The 14,365-nt window shown below is 32.9% G+C and overlaps 1 long non-coding RNA gene across 3 annotated transcripts in view; it reads right to left on the reverse strand.

Annotated features, from left to right (window-relative positions):
• The window catches only part of LOC111098438, a 60,141-nt gene that overhangs the window by 32,113 nt on the left and 13,663 nt on the right, over positions 1-14,365 (reverse strand). Inside the window, exon 3 of one of the 3 annotated variants that reach the window (XR_005368275.1) lies at positions 10,824-10,940. The exons of 1 other annotated variant lie outside the window; for it this stretch is intronic. This is a non-coding gene — a long non-coding RNA (uncharacterized LOC111098438). Of the gene's footprint in view, positions 1-10,823; positions 10,941-12,883; positions 13,025-14,365 lie in introns of those variants that run through there. One more of the 3 variants, XR_005368274.1, reaches the window with a different exon arrangement.

Here is a 14,365-nt window from a genome sequence, read left to right on the forward strand (position 1 = left end):
TTGACAATCATGGTCCCTGGCATAAAGAATATGAGGATACAATAGAAAGACACTTTTCATCTGGAAGATTAACTGTATTGTGTTCAAATCAACAATATAGGAGTCAAACATGTGTTGTTCCTGGACAGATTCAGATAATTTTATATAATTTATATCATTTATAAATCATAAAAATTTAACCACTTATCTGTCAACAGTTGCATCCCTATTTGAAAACAGCCTCTAAACTACCCACAGGCAGATGAAAGGATGAGACAGAAAACACCTTATCAGACCATTTAGCTGGCTGCTGCATTTTAAAATTCTAATTGGTTTGATGTTATCTACTAATACCTGAAATATTTCATACTGTCCTTCCTCCTATCCAATGTAAAAATAAATGAATAAGTAAATAAAATAATAATTTCTGAATTTTGCATAACACATAATGGAAAATGTGCATTCTTAACCCTTTACCTTCATTTACCTAAATTTAGATGCAAAGGCGAGGTTATATAAAGGAGACTAAGTAACCCAATTAAGTGAAGAATGAAAACATTACAAAGTTAGATACAAATTATGGTAATTTGAAATAAGGAGATCTTTTACAACACAGGAAAAATGAGGAAGTTAGATTTTATATTACATTATTTTCTCTTTGAGTTCATTTCTAATTAACTCACAAGTTTGGGCTTCTAATGTGCCCAAGAGCAATGCTTTCAGCAATTCGTATTGGGTCCCTTTTGATTACATCACACAGCCTCCTGTAAATTGTCCTTTCAGGGTGTTTGTTTGTTTTGGCTGATGAGATTTTCTCAACAACAATTTAAGAAATTAAAAAGGACTATGTCTTCTTTACCTCATGCCACTAAATTGAGAGTAGGTAGGAAAATTCACAAGGCTTGATACAGAATGTGGTTTTCAAGTAAATCGTAGAATTTTGCATACTCTTTCATTTAGTAATAAACAACAACAAAATAAAGCTTAAACCTTAATATGCTATAAAGAATTTAAGAGGAACATATTTTTGAAATTTTAAAGACAATGGTCAACATATGGGGGGGAAACAAACTTGTTTTTACTTTTCTTTGCCATTAATTAGTAAATTTAAATATAATTACACTTGAAAATATATATGTAAAATATAGTTAAATATATAAATAAAATAAATATATTTATTATTTTAAATGTACAAAATTAAATTTAAAAATTATATTTATTAAGCTGTGAACTGTGCTAGATGTTGGAAATGCAAAAGTAAAAAAATAAAATTACAGTGCATAGGGAATACAAGTATGCCAATAAGTAAAATTAAGCTACTTGCATTGCTTGAGGTACAGTCCCATAGGGAAAGAAGTATTTGTGTCTTTTTTAGAAACCAAATTCAAAGGTATTATGTGTTTTTGTGTGTGTGTGCATGCTTATATATTTATGTATGTCTATATATTTTTTGCCATTCCGAAGCTAACTTAAAAGACTTACTTTGTAAACATGTCCTTCTGCAATCTACCTGAAATAGTCTTACTAAAACACATCAGGGGACTTTGTTGTGGTCATGTTTTTTGGTATTTTTCTATTCAAAATGTACAAAAGATGAACTTTTTATACACTTCAGTATTTTTTTAAAGATTTTATTTATTTATTCATGAGAGACAGAGAGAGAGAGAGAGGCAGAGACACAGGCAGAGGGAGAAGCAGGCTCTATGCAGGGAGCCCGACATGTGACTCGATCCAGGGTCCCCAGGATCATGCCCCGGGCTGAAGGCAGTGCTGAACCGCTGAGCCACCCAGGCTGCCCTCAGTATTTTTAAAAAAGATTTTATATATTAGAGAGAGCAAGCATGAGCGAGGGGAGGTGGGGTAGAGGGAAAGGGAGAAGCAGACTCCCTGCTGAGCAGGGACCTAGTATCCTGGGACCAAGGATCCTAGGACCCCAGGATCATGACCTGAGACCACAGAGATTGCTTCACCAAGTAGGTCACCCAGGAGCTGCTAGGATTTATTTTTAAGTATAAATGCCATTTGGACAATAATCAAAATTGAAGAAAAATAGAGGATTCACTTCATTCTGTTATTGATTTATGAATTTTAGAAATGGATTTGTGTATATGCAAATGGTGAGGAAATAGAACTGAGTTGTAAGAATCATCAATTGCATGATCAACAAATAGATGTCACAAGTTTTCCCAAGACAAGTGTTGGTTCTCTTGGTTTCCCAAGACGACTCACCCCGTCCAGGATAATTTTATCCATGACAGTGTGCTTTATCTTCCAATCATCATTGTTGTTTCATTACATGTTTTCTAATTAAATCACACCAAATAGACTGGGAATAACTAGGTACTTGGGACAGTAATGCTGGTGTGCAAACTATCCTTAGGAAGTGGGAAAGCCTAAAGTCAATTTAACAAGTTAAAATATAGAGGTAGAGCATATGAGATCATTCCCTTAGGGAAGAAATGTATCATCTAAAAATAAGTCAGTATTATCTATAGTAGGATTTACTGTGATTTTCTTATTTTAAGTGCCCATATTTTATGTTGCAACAACCTGAAGAAAAGCCAACCCAGTCTCACCTTTATTTGTGTTTTCTTTCACTGAATAAAAAGCAAATTTATTAAAGGGCTTCTTTTTTATTTTATTTTATTTTTTGTCAAATCAGAAGTAGAAAAGATTTCGTATACAAGGCTTAAAATATTTGGAAAGAGGAGACATAAATGCATATTTCAGAGGAAATTTGACTTTTATAACACAAAATTATAAATCCAATTATTAAAAAATCTTGCAGCAAAGAGGAGCACAGAGGAATTGTATGAATTCTTGTCATTGCACATTTCTGCATGAGATACTTTTGCATAGTTAAGCTTTCCTGTGAATAGAGATACAGATACATAGATACATCTATAGATATGTGTATCTATTGACCTGTATCTCTAGATCAATCTATATTTATCTATGCATCTATATCTATTGCATTTAAAGATTTATTCTATTGAAAGACTTGTGGTCAGATTGTGTTTCTGTTACTTATTAGCAGAGAAGTTAGACTTCTAACTTCTCTTGAAGCAGGATCCGATGAAATATTAAATGTGACTTAATTTTCTGAACTTTGACCACAAATAACAGGTTCAAGACCATTTGCATAAGACAAGCCAAGAAGTTATGAAACCTACTCCGTGACTCTTAGTTCATCCCTGTTCTAAATTTTATAAGAAAAGTCAAGGAGGCTGATCAGGAATGACAGAAGTGGGGATTTCATAGAGAGAATTGACAGTATACAGTCCACATCAATGCATAGCTCTGTGGGGGGAGGAAATGAACGTATTCACTCATGTTCTGCAATAACGAAGATAAGCTTCAGAGAAATTTAAAGCAGCTTGACATTGGTTTCGTTGGATCTGGGTTTGTCATGTGAACTGGTTTCTACTCATACTCTAGGCTGGCTAGACCTATCCCTGATTTCAAATAGAAGCGGAAAGGCAAGAATGGAAGTAAAGCCATCATCTAATGGCTTGACAAAGATTTCTACTTCCTATTGGTTGCAGATGGATACTGAGAATGAATATTCCATCAACTTAGTTGAAAAGAGCTTTCATTCAAAAATATAAAGGAGGTGGAAGTGATATTAAAAAGAAAATTTATGTGGAGTGGTTGGCCAAATACCTGGGGAGGGGGGTAGTGAGTAAGTAGTCAACAGTGAAAATAACTGCATGACCAAGAAAGAGACTAAGTTCCATAATAATCCACACAAGTTTTTTGGGATGAGGAAAAAGACTGTATACAGATAGCTACTATATCTGAAGGTGACTGCCAAAAAAGAACCACTGACTGATATGTTGTAACAGGAATATTTTTTTTCCTCTTTCCCCCTCTTGCAAATGTGCCCATTCTTTGAAAGCTCAGGGAATCGGGGTATATGGGCAAGCCAAAGAAATAAAATGAACAAAAGCACACCCATTTTTTGTCTATCTGTTATGGACTTTGGACCCTGATTTAAGCCTGAACTTGAAGGATGAAAGTATTTACAATAGGTAAGAGATAGATATTAGGTTCTACTAGACTTTTAGAACTGAAAAAAAAAGTTAGTATCTTGAAATTATTGTAAAATCTTGCTTAGGTTTAACTATCAGCAGTGACAAGACAGATTTTTATTGCTTTCTATGGTATACATAATAAATAGTACAATGTTTCTCCCACACACACTCTATGAAAGATTTAGTCAGTTGGTTTTGATAAAAAATAACAAAATGTTTAATGTTTTCTCTTGCCTACTCACGTAAATGCTTTATTGTACATATATTGATCTCTTAATAATCATAAGTGGTAGAAATGATTAATATGCCATTTGACAGAAGTACAGACAGACAAAGTGATTAAGTAATACTTCTTAAGGCATACAGCCAATAATAGAGAATGCTTGCATTTTGACCAAGGTCAATCTGACTCCAAAGTATTGACTATGCTCTATTAGGCCATTTCTCCGTTTCCTTTAATATACTTTCTCCAAATATATTATTGGCCAAACTTTACAACCAGAATAATTTATACTCTTCTGACCTAACTCTAGGGTAAAATAACAAAGAGGCAATATCTTCTTGGTACCACTTTTAGGTGTGCCTTTCCCCAGGGTTGTTTTATAAGCTCATTATATGGAAGAGATACAGGGTGGGACACATAAATGTCAGCTGAGCACCTCCATATCAACATAAAAGTTCTACTGACTTGTCTTAAAAACTCAGCCAAGAGGACAAATATGTAAATATTTATGTTAATGAAGCAAGATTTAGTAAAAAAAAAAAAATCAACCCAAGTGTCATGTTTAAAAAATTGTATTAGAGTCTGTATTTCCACTTGATCCAATATAGCTCTAAATAAAATCTCAGACTTTATCACTGAAACAAGTAAATGATAATTAGATTTTAAAGCAGTTTTTCTGCTTATTCTTTTGAGGTTGGTAATTGCCAACACTGATATAAAATTAATATGGTGCAGTATTTTACCTTTCTAATGCACTTATGCCAAAGAGGACTTCAGATGGAACTAAGTTTTCATCTCAATATTAAAGGGACTATTTTAATTGAAGTGATCAGTCTTTCCCTAATTGGCATAGCAGGTATCCATCAGTGTATTATACAATCAAGACATATTGTTACAGAATAAATTGCTAAAAAAAATTATCCAAAATCCAATTTATAAAACCTGCATGATAAAGTTTCTTTTTAAGGACTACAGGTGCACAGAATTGGCTTAATTAAAATCCTTTCTGAAGTATATCCTCATTTTCCGTGAATGATATTATTTTATTTTTATTGTGTTTTATTTTACTTGATTCTCTCACAGTAGAATGAACACCTATGTACACCAAACCAGAGAATATATATACAATATATAACATATACAATAATTTGTATATACTTGTGTGCTCACTTTTGCTCTTTACTCATAGTAAACATTCTAATTTTTGCCTTTATTATTTTCTCAACTTGTGTATTATGCTACAAAGTTTGTTGCTATTGTGTGTAGTTTAATATTACTGATTTTCATGGCTGTGTAATGGTTCATTATATACGTATGAAGATTTTGTAATCAAATCTTCAATCTCCCAATGAGCGCCTAATTTGTATTTTTTCTGGATTTATTTTTTTAACCTTGCATAAGAGATGATAAGAATGCTAGGGGCACCTGGGTGGTCTGACTCTTGATTTTGGTTCAGGTCATGATCTTGGGGCGTAGGTTGAGCCCCATGCCAGGCACTCTGTGCTTGCTGTGAAGCCTGCTTAAAATTTCTCTCTCTCTCTCTCTCTAACCCCCCTCCCCCCCACACAAACTCTCTCTCTCTATATATATATGTATATATATATATAGAGAGAGATATGCCTAAAAATGGAGATACTAGTATGTATGGTAGGCAATGTTCGATATTACTCAAATTGTTTTCCAAAGGTTATACCAATTTTTACCCTACAGTAGAAGCCTGTAAAATATTCAATCAGTCATTGGCCTCTGAAATATTTGATATATTCGATGTATTGATCCTGGATATTTTACCAACTGACTAAATGTAAAATATTATTGCAATCTCGATTTGCATTTCCCTGATCACTATGAAGACTAAACCTTTGTATATTAACTGTTTGGATTGAAGTACTTCTAAAAACAACTAAATATAAAATAGGCTTAAATAAAATAAAGGAAAATTACTTTGCTTTTCAGCTACTCCCTGGACCAATAAGGTATCCCCATTATGTTCTATAAACATACTTGTTATTTAAAAGAATATATATCATCATTATAAACTTAGTTAATAATAATCCAAATGTAGATATATGAATTAACAGAATAGAATACTAAGCCTAGCAATAAATTATATTCTATTGTATGATAATATTTCATTTCAGATAAAGAAAGCATTGCATTTTATTATATAATAAGATTTTGTTTCGGATAAAGAAAGACGATAGTTAAGTAAAGACATTATTAGTAGAGGGTGTTGAGAGGTCTTGCTTGAAATCTGAAAAAATAAATTAGATGACCCATATTTCAGACATAATGCTGATATTAATTTAAAGAGATTATTCAAAAAAATTGCCAAAAAAGGGAAACTAACATATATTTGTAAAAGAATGAAATAATCAAATAACTTTATATATGACAGATATGACCTTAGATATGATATGATTGTTTTAAAACCTGGGGTTATGAAAAATCACAATGAATCATTATACAACTTATTAATAGTTATATGTATTTAATAAAAATATATATTTTTAAAGCACATAAGTGCCTAGTAGGTGACCGGGCAAAGAAGATGACAGGCAGTTTGCAAAGAGAAAAACAAAATTAAACTAAACTAACAAAGAAGAGGTGAATGGTTAATGTTCATAGTCATCAAATAAAGTGTAGATTAAACATAGTATAATTTTATACTTCTTTAGAAAAGTGGATCCTAATACTAACTATGGGCAGGGATTAGTCAAATAGGTACACTATATGTGGTTTTTACTGGTTCCTATGTGTACAACACTGGAGGGAAAGCAGGTTATGAAAATGAATTAGAAACCATAAATGTTTCATAACCTTGACATAGGAACTGGTTTCCAGGAAACCATCTTAAGAAAATAATTTAAAGAAAGAAAAGAAAACCTGTAGGGGAAAACTTCTCATGGTATTAATTTAATTAGGACAACTATTAATAGCTTAGACATCAAATATATATGTGAAATTAAGTTAAATTACCCCTTTAGGCAGAAATTCCTTCTCTTTATTCTCCAACTGTATATTTCAGTCATCTAGCTGTAGCATCATTTAATTCAGGAATGGTTTTCTGAAACCTTCAACCTGTCCCTACCCTTTGATTCAGTCCTGACTTATATGTCTTTTCTACATGGCTTCAGAGTATCCTGTGAATGACTTAACCTTCATTAGAGCTTTCATTTAGACATATTATTGCCTCAGTTCCTCTATTTGGAAATGCAAAGCTATTTTCAAGATTTATGGGGAAGCATACATTTTCATGTTTAGCTCTGGGCTACTGCTCCATGATAGCTATCTTTGTCCAGACAAAAATGAGGGGAAAATCCTTTATTCCACAAATGTCCACTAACCATCTGGTATCTTTTACAGTGGTTTTGAGTTTACACTTCAGGAAAGTGAATATTTCAAATTCTTTACAGAAACTCTTACTCTGCCTTTCTACCATTCCAAGGAATTTCCATCACTCCTTCCTTCACTCAGCATAGTTGTCTGACATGTAATCTATGTAGCATTTTCTTCACATACCAACTGTCCTTTCCTTCTTGTGATCAGAGTCCAATTTTTCTCACTGTTTAATTTTCTCAGGCCAACTCATTCTGCTTCTCCCTTCTTAGCTCACATAGCCATATATCCATGTCATTGTGGTGTCATTTTTTTGCCTCAATTATTTTATAAAGTTATTTTTCTAAGCAGAAAATTATAAAATAACATATTTACCATCTATGTGTTTTTACATTTATTAATTGTACATATGTGTTTACCTGTCACTTCTCTTATTCATTATGAATTCAGTAGAATCAGATACCACTCTTTTGTTACTCATAGCATCTCAAAAAATGCTTTTTATAGGTGTTCAATAAGTATTTTTTTAGGTGCTCAATAAGTACTCATAAATGATAAATAAATGAGCAATATTCTGGGCGATTTTTTTCCATTTTTATTTGTTTTCATTTTATTAATTTCATTTTTGTTTTATTGATCTCCAGGCAGATGTCATGTGTTCTTTGTTATATAAAAGAAATTAATAAAAACATATAATGATTAAAAATACATAGTATATGTAGAAAATGCTGTGGAGAATTCACCAAGAAGTTTCAGATAAAACTACCGTCTTCTGATCAATGACACAGCACAGAGTAATGATTCACTACTCTGTTTAGAAAAACATGATCTCATAAACTTTAAATAGAAAGTGGTATTATTGACATAAATACATACTAAATTCAAATGGAAAGCTACCTAGATTTTGAAACTTAAACCCATTTTTGTTGTGATTCAGCATACACCTAAAATTTGCTAAGAAAGTTGATTGTAAGTGTTCTCACCACATACACACACACACAATTATAACTACATGAGGTGATGGATGTGTTGATTAACTTGATTACAATAGTCATTTCACAATGCACAGTAAATCATAATGTTGTACACCTTAAAAATCATGTTATGCAATGTAAATATATATAATTTTTTATGTGTGAATCGTGCCTCAATAAAGCTGTGGGAGAAAGGAGCAAAGAGGACAGGAGAGGAGAGGAGATAAAAAGGAAAAGAAAAGAAAAATAAGAGGATCCTGTTCCCCAAATCAACACTCAACTGCCATGGACGAAGAGGGCGTAGTTGTGGGATTTCAACTTGTTATATATCACTTTTATGTTGTTGTTTTTTTTTTTTTTAAGCAGTGAATTTATAAAATTGATAAATTGGCCTTTTGAAATTTTTATTTATCATAAAATAATAGATATAAATTTGGGATTGCTATTTTAGGTTTCATTCTAACTAAAAGAAAATTTCAGTGATACTGAATAAAACCAGGGATTTTCATTTCCAGGTTATGTTCTGACACTAAATAATTTACTTCAATCAATAAATTAAACCTTTTGGGCCTAAGTCTCTTCATCTTAAAATGAAAATCTTGGGAAAAGAATAAATGTCAGATTTATCATTTTAGTGTGCTTTTTAAGGTCTCTCATAATGCTTAGAAAGTTATGCTTAATATATATATATATGTATATATACAACTTTCTCTCTTTTTCTCTCCTTAAGTAAAACTTTGAAAAATTATATTTGGTATTTATTTGCCTAGTGAATAAGATTTTGTAGAATTAACAATAAAAATAATATTTTTATTATTAAATTATTAGTGCTTTATATAGATAGGATTATCTATATGCAAAGGATTTTTTTTTGCAAAGAATATTTTAAATTGAGAATTCTAGCTATAGGGATGCCTGGGTGGCTCAGTGGTTGAGCATCTGGCTTCAGCTCGGGGCATGATCCCAGGGTCCAGGATTGAGCCTGAGGAGCCATTGGGCTCCTTGTGGGGAGCCTGCTTCTCCCTCTGCCTGTGTGTCTGCCTCTGTGTGTGTGTGTGTGTATCTTGTGAATAAATAAATAAAATCTTTTTAAAAGAGAAAGAAAGAGAAAGAGAGAATTCTACCTACAGTTGCATCATCTTTTTAAAGATTTTTTATGTATTTGAAAGAGAGAGCACAAGAGGGAAGAATGGCAGGGAGAGGAAGAGCCAATTCAGTGCTGAGCACAGAGCTCCACATAGGGCTTGATCTCATGACCCTGGGATCACAACTTGAGCTGAAACAAAGAGTCTAATAGACTTCACCACCCAGGTGCCCCATAGCTGAATCATATTTTTATTTTATTTTTCTATTGAATTTGATCTAATTTAGTTATATGAAGTCTATAGTATCTTATATACTTGTGCATTGTATTTTGAAGAAACTCTAGCACATATTCTACACAAAGGTTTTTTTGTTAGCTTTCTATTTTTTCCTATATCCGAACGTTTAAAGACATTACTCATATAAAAAAATATATAGGGGATCTTGAGTGATGTAATGGACAGTATTCTCAGCAACAGTTATAAAATAAGAGTTGAAACTTGTTCCCATAGGGCTATTTCTTGTACAACCCTTAATAAATGCAGAGTGTCTAACATTACAACTCAATAAAGGTGATTCCGTTATGGAAGAAAATAGCATTTATCGAATGGCCATAATGTGCCAGACATTCTACATTTATTACCTCAATAATTTTGCTATCATTGAGAGATGGATAGGACATCCCAAAAGAGAAGTGGAGAAAATGCCAAGGTAATGGATCTAATATTGGACAGCTTGGGACCTGAATTATGATTCCAAAGTCTGACTTTCCACATAATCAAAGCATCTCCTGCTTGGTCTGAGCCAGTGTTCTCCTTCTGGTATCCTGATTGGTTAATGATTGTACTTAGCAGTCCAGGAAGGGTGGATCACCTTATTTATTGATATCAAATTTTAGACTCCATCAGGGCTTGTTGAGATTGCTAGGCTTTACTGCCAGAGATTCTGATTCAGCAAGTCTGTGGTGGGGTTCTTGAATTTTCATTTTTAACAAGTCACGAGGTATTGGAACTGCTGTGGTTATGGGCACCATGTTTTTAAAACAACTAGTTTATATGAATGCACACCAGTATATAGAAGATGGTTCCAAAAAGGGAACTTAGGATGCTTAAAAGAATTGATAATCTACCATGGAGATAGAAAACTCATATCAATAATGATAATAACAATAATAATGATAGTATATAGCAAGGGAATTATTGTGTACTTTATTGTGACATATAGAGCAAGGATTAGTTACTGTTGAGTGCCTACTAGGTAACAGGTATTCAGGTAAATGCTTGACGTGGAAGGTAGTCTTCAAGATACCTACAAAGTAAATAAGCATAGGAAAAGTGACAGAGCATGAGTATAAGTTTTTGAAGGGTGGAGTTTGTTAGTCAACAGTCCATTTGCACAAAGAACCCGGGCAGCGCTCTGTGGAAGAACCAGAAGTACAGACAGCATCCATTGCCTTGCTGTTGAGGCTTCTTTTAATAAACCTCTGACTGCAATTATTCTGGTTTGTCTTCTTGCCTACTATTAGTTTCATTTAGTTGCCTTTAATTTTGTTCAGTTTAGTTTTAGTCTTCCCAGAGAAAGAAGTGAAAAAGTTTTTAAGTAGCTGCTCTGCCTAAAATATATATTTTTTCCTTGCACGTCCGTATCACTCTCCTCTAGCTCACCTTTTATTCTTAAAAGCTTTCCTTTTCTCTTGTCTTTCTCAACCTTAAATTAGTGTTCTCTAGAGTTTTATGTTCAACCCCTATTTTCTCTAACAGTTCTAAAATATAACCCTTTCATGATTGGTCATGTATTTATGCTTTTGAACTTTCTGATTAATTTTCCTGGGCCATCCTTTATCTTTCTATCCATCCAGAATATTAGTCTTCAGCTCAATTGTCACCCCTATAATGTGACCCCAGTTTCCTTTAAAAATTTCCCTGTGATTTCAAATATTTGCAAAGATCTTGAATATTGTCTGCATCAATTTGTACATTTATCTGTCTATGTATTTATGTTTCTAGTCTCTCAAATGACCTTGAGGAGCAGCTCTCATGTCTTCTTAATTTTTGTGCCCTTCCCTTCATGACTTCAAAGAATATCTGCTCCATCTGAAAAATGTAATGAATAAATGGTTGATATCACGAGTCACAAATAATAAATATGTTCTCAGTACTGCACAGGAAAAGCCCTAAATAGGAATAACTAGCATAATGGAAGTGGTCACTTACTTCACCATCTATATTATCTAGATCTAGACTGCTATCTAGAATATTCCCCTACATTGCTCTAAACCTTTGGATTTTGAGGCTGCTTTGTTTTCTGTTTCACTGTCAAATTCATTCCGTTGCTACAAAAGCCCTGAGAATAAATCTATTTGTGGTGAGTAGACATTCACCTTTTTTTTTAAAGATTTGATTTACTTATTCATGAGAGACACACAGAGAGAGGCAGAGACATCGACAGAGGAAGAAGCAGGCTCCACGCAGGGAGCCGGATGTGGGACTTGATCCCAGTACTCCAGGATCACACCCTGGGCAGAAGGCAGATGCTCAACTGCTGAGACACCCAGGCGTCCCTGTAATGTCCATTATCTAAAGGATTACTCAAAGAAGTAGATAGAGTCAAGATTGAGTCATAAGGAGATACAGAAATATAGGAAAACTATTAATGAAAATCCAGCAGGAATAATGTAGAACCAAGTTCATGAATGTGCAACAAATATATATTAATACAAAGATGACTTAGAAGCAATGGTATAATAATGGGTGACAGAGTCTCAGACATGGTGATAGGGATTTAGAACCAGCTATTCTACAACAAGTTTAAGAGTATAGACTCTTGGGTACAGGTACTAAGACAGTGTGATCAAATGTAGGCTTGTCTTGTTTTGTGGCTCACAAGTGAATCTTCCCTATCTAATATTAGCATATTAGCATGTATCTCTAGATTCGTGTGCAGAAGGTGAATGAGATAAAACTCCTAGGTAATGATTAGAGGGGAGAAATGTCAAAGAACTCAGGTATATCTTGTCATCTTTTCTTTCGTTGTTATGCGCATAGCACACGGGTTTAAGGTAGAAAGATCTAGATCTTATTCACTTTTATGGTCATGTATGTAGCAAATGGAAGATTCTCAACAAATCTATTAAAAAATAAGTTAATGAATATTTTTTTTCAAGTGGCTTCTCACCAAAATACATTCAACTCAGTTTTCTTAATCAAAGGGCCAGCAGTTCTCTCAATTCAACATTTTATTTGTTTGTTTGTTTTCATTTGGGCACTTTTAAGCTTGCAGTAGTTTCTTAGGAAGCTGTTGCACAATTTTCTGGTGAATTATAGGCTTGGGATGACTTTGAGAGTTCCTTGGATCCATTATTTTGCCTCAAGGCAGTATTGGGACTAAATAAACTGAAAGAAAGTATGGAAAAATTCACAGTTTTCCCTAAGAAGTTAGTTGTTTTACATCACAAAATAGCATACTTCATGGTTGTCTTTCCTTTTTGATTGGTATTAAAGTATTTTACATGGTTACTTTTAATTGTGTATGTTAACTGGGTTAAACCATGTCATTATAAAATAATTGTCATTTTTTTCTGACTTCAGACATTTTCTCATGGCTAAATTTCAGGTAGTATTAAATTCACCATCACCCAGAGATGTAATTTCACTTCTTGAAGACACACAATATTAATGTTCCAAAATAGCATTGTAAAATAATTGTTTCTGATTGGCATTGATTACTCTAAATAATTGTTTCTTCTCTATGGGTTCTGAAATCACTATATGACATGCTCAACTGTGTAAGAACAAGCTAAAACTGCAAAAAGAAATGTTGGCAAAAATTTTAGAAATAATTAAGAATTATGTAAATAAATGTGTCTTCTGATCAGTTTATTATTTCATGAAAAATAATATATGTTATGTATATTATGGAGATACATATATGCAATATTGTATAAACATCAGACCCAAGGACTTTACTTGTGATATGTATTAATTATACATTAAAATATCAATTGCAGCTGTTGTACCCAAACTATTTAAACATTTCAAAAGAATATAGTTTATTTCTGATACTAAATTTTTCTTGACCCTAGGTATACAAATGCAAGTAAAGCCAAATTAGTGGTCATAACCTTTACTGTGGAAATACACAAATAGTTAACTTTAGCATTATTTTGTGAATAAGTAGAGATCTATGTATGGATGGATTCCTAAGCCAGCACAGGAATTCTTAAATTGTCCTGGGTTGGGGTAGGTTGGTAGAAAAGGATCACAGTAGATTTTAAGGAAAATGATAATCTTTAGCTGAATGTTGAATAAGCAAGAATTAGCCCAAAAAGTTCATCTATCCACTTTTCCACATTTCTATGTCTACTGCCACTGTCTAGCCAATATCCTCATGTACTTATATTATTTAAAAAGCCTTTTAGTCTCTTGTGTCTCCACAAATTATTATTTCTAAGGCTGCCAAAAAGATTACATCGTTAAAATGTATATAAGACAATGCCTGTACCTAAATGTTTTCAAATGGCTAAAACATGAAATAGAATCCCAATGCTTTATGGCCTACATAATGACTAAAAATATTCTTTAAAAATATGGCCTCTGCGTACTACATCTTTTTTTTTACTGTACTCAGGCAATCTGACTTTTTTTCTCCTTCTCAAAAACTTAAAATTTGTTTCCTATTTATAGATTTTAGATTTATTTCTTCCTCTGCATTAATTTATAAGTTTCTCATGGCTG

Source organism: Canis lupus, chromosome 13 (genome assembly GCF_011100685.1).
Source record: "Canis lupus familiaris isolate Mischka breed German Shepherd chromosome 13, alternate assembly UU_Cfam_GSD_1.0, whole genome shotgun sequence".
Classification (NCBI taxonomy): Eukaryota; Metazoa; Chordata; class Mammalia; order Carnivora; family Canidae; genus Canis; species Canis lupus.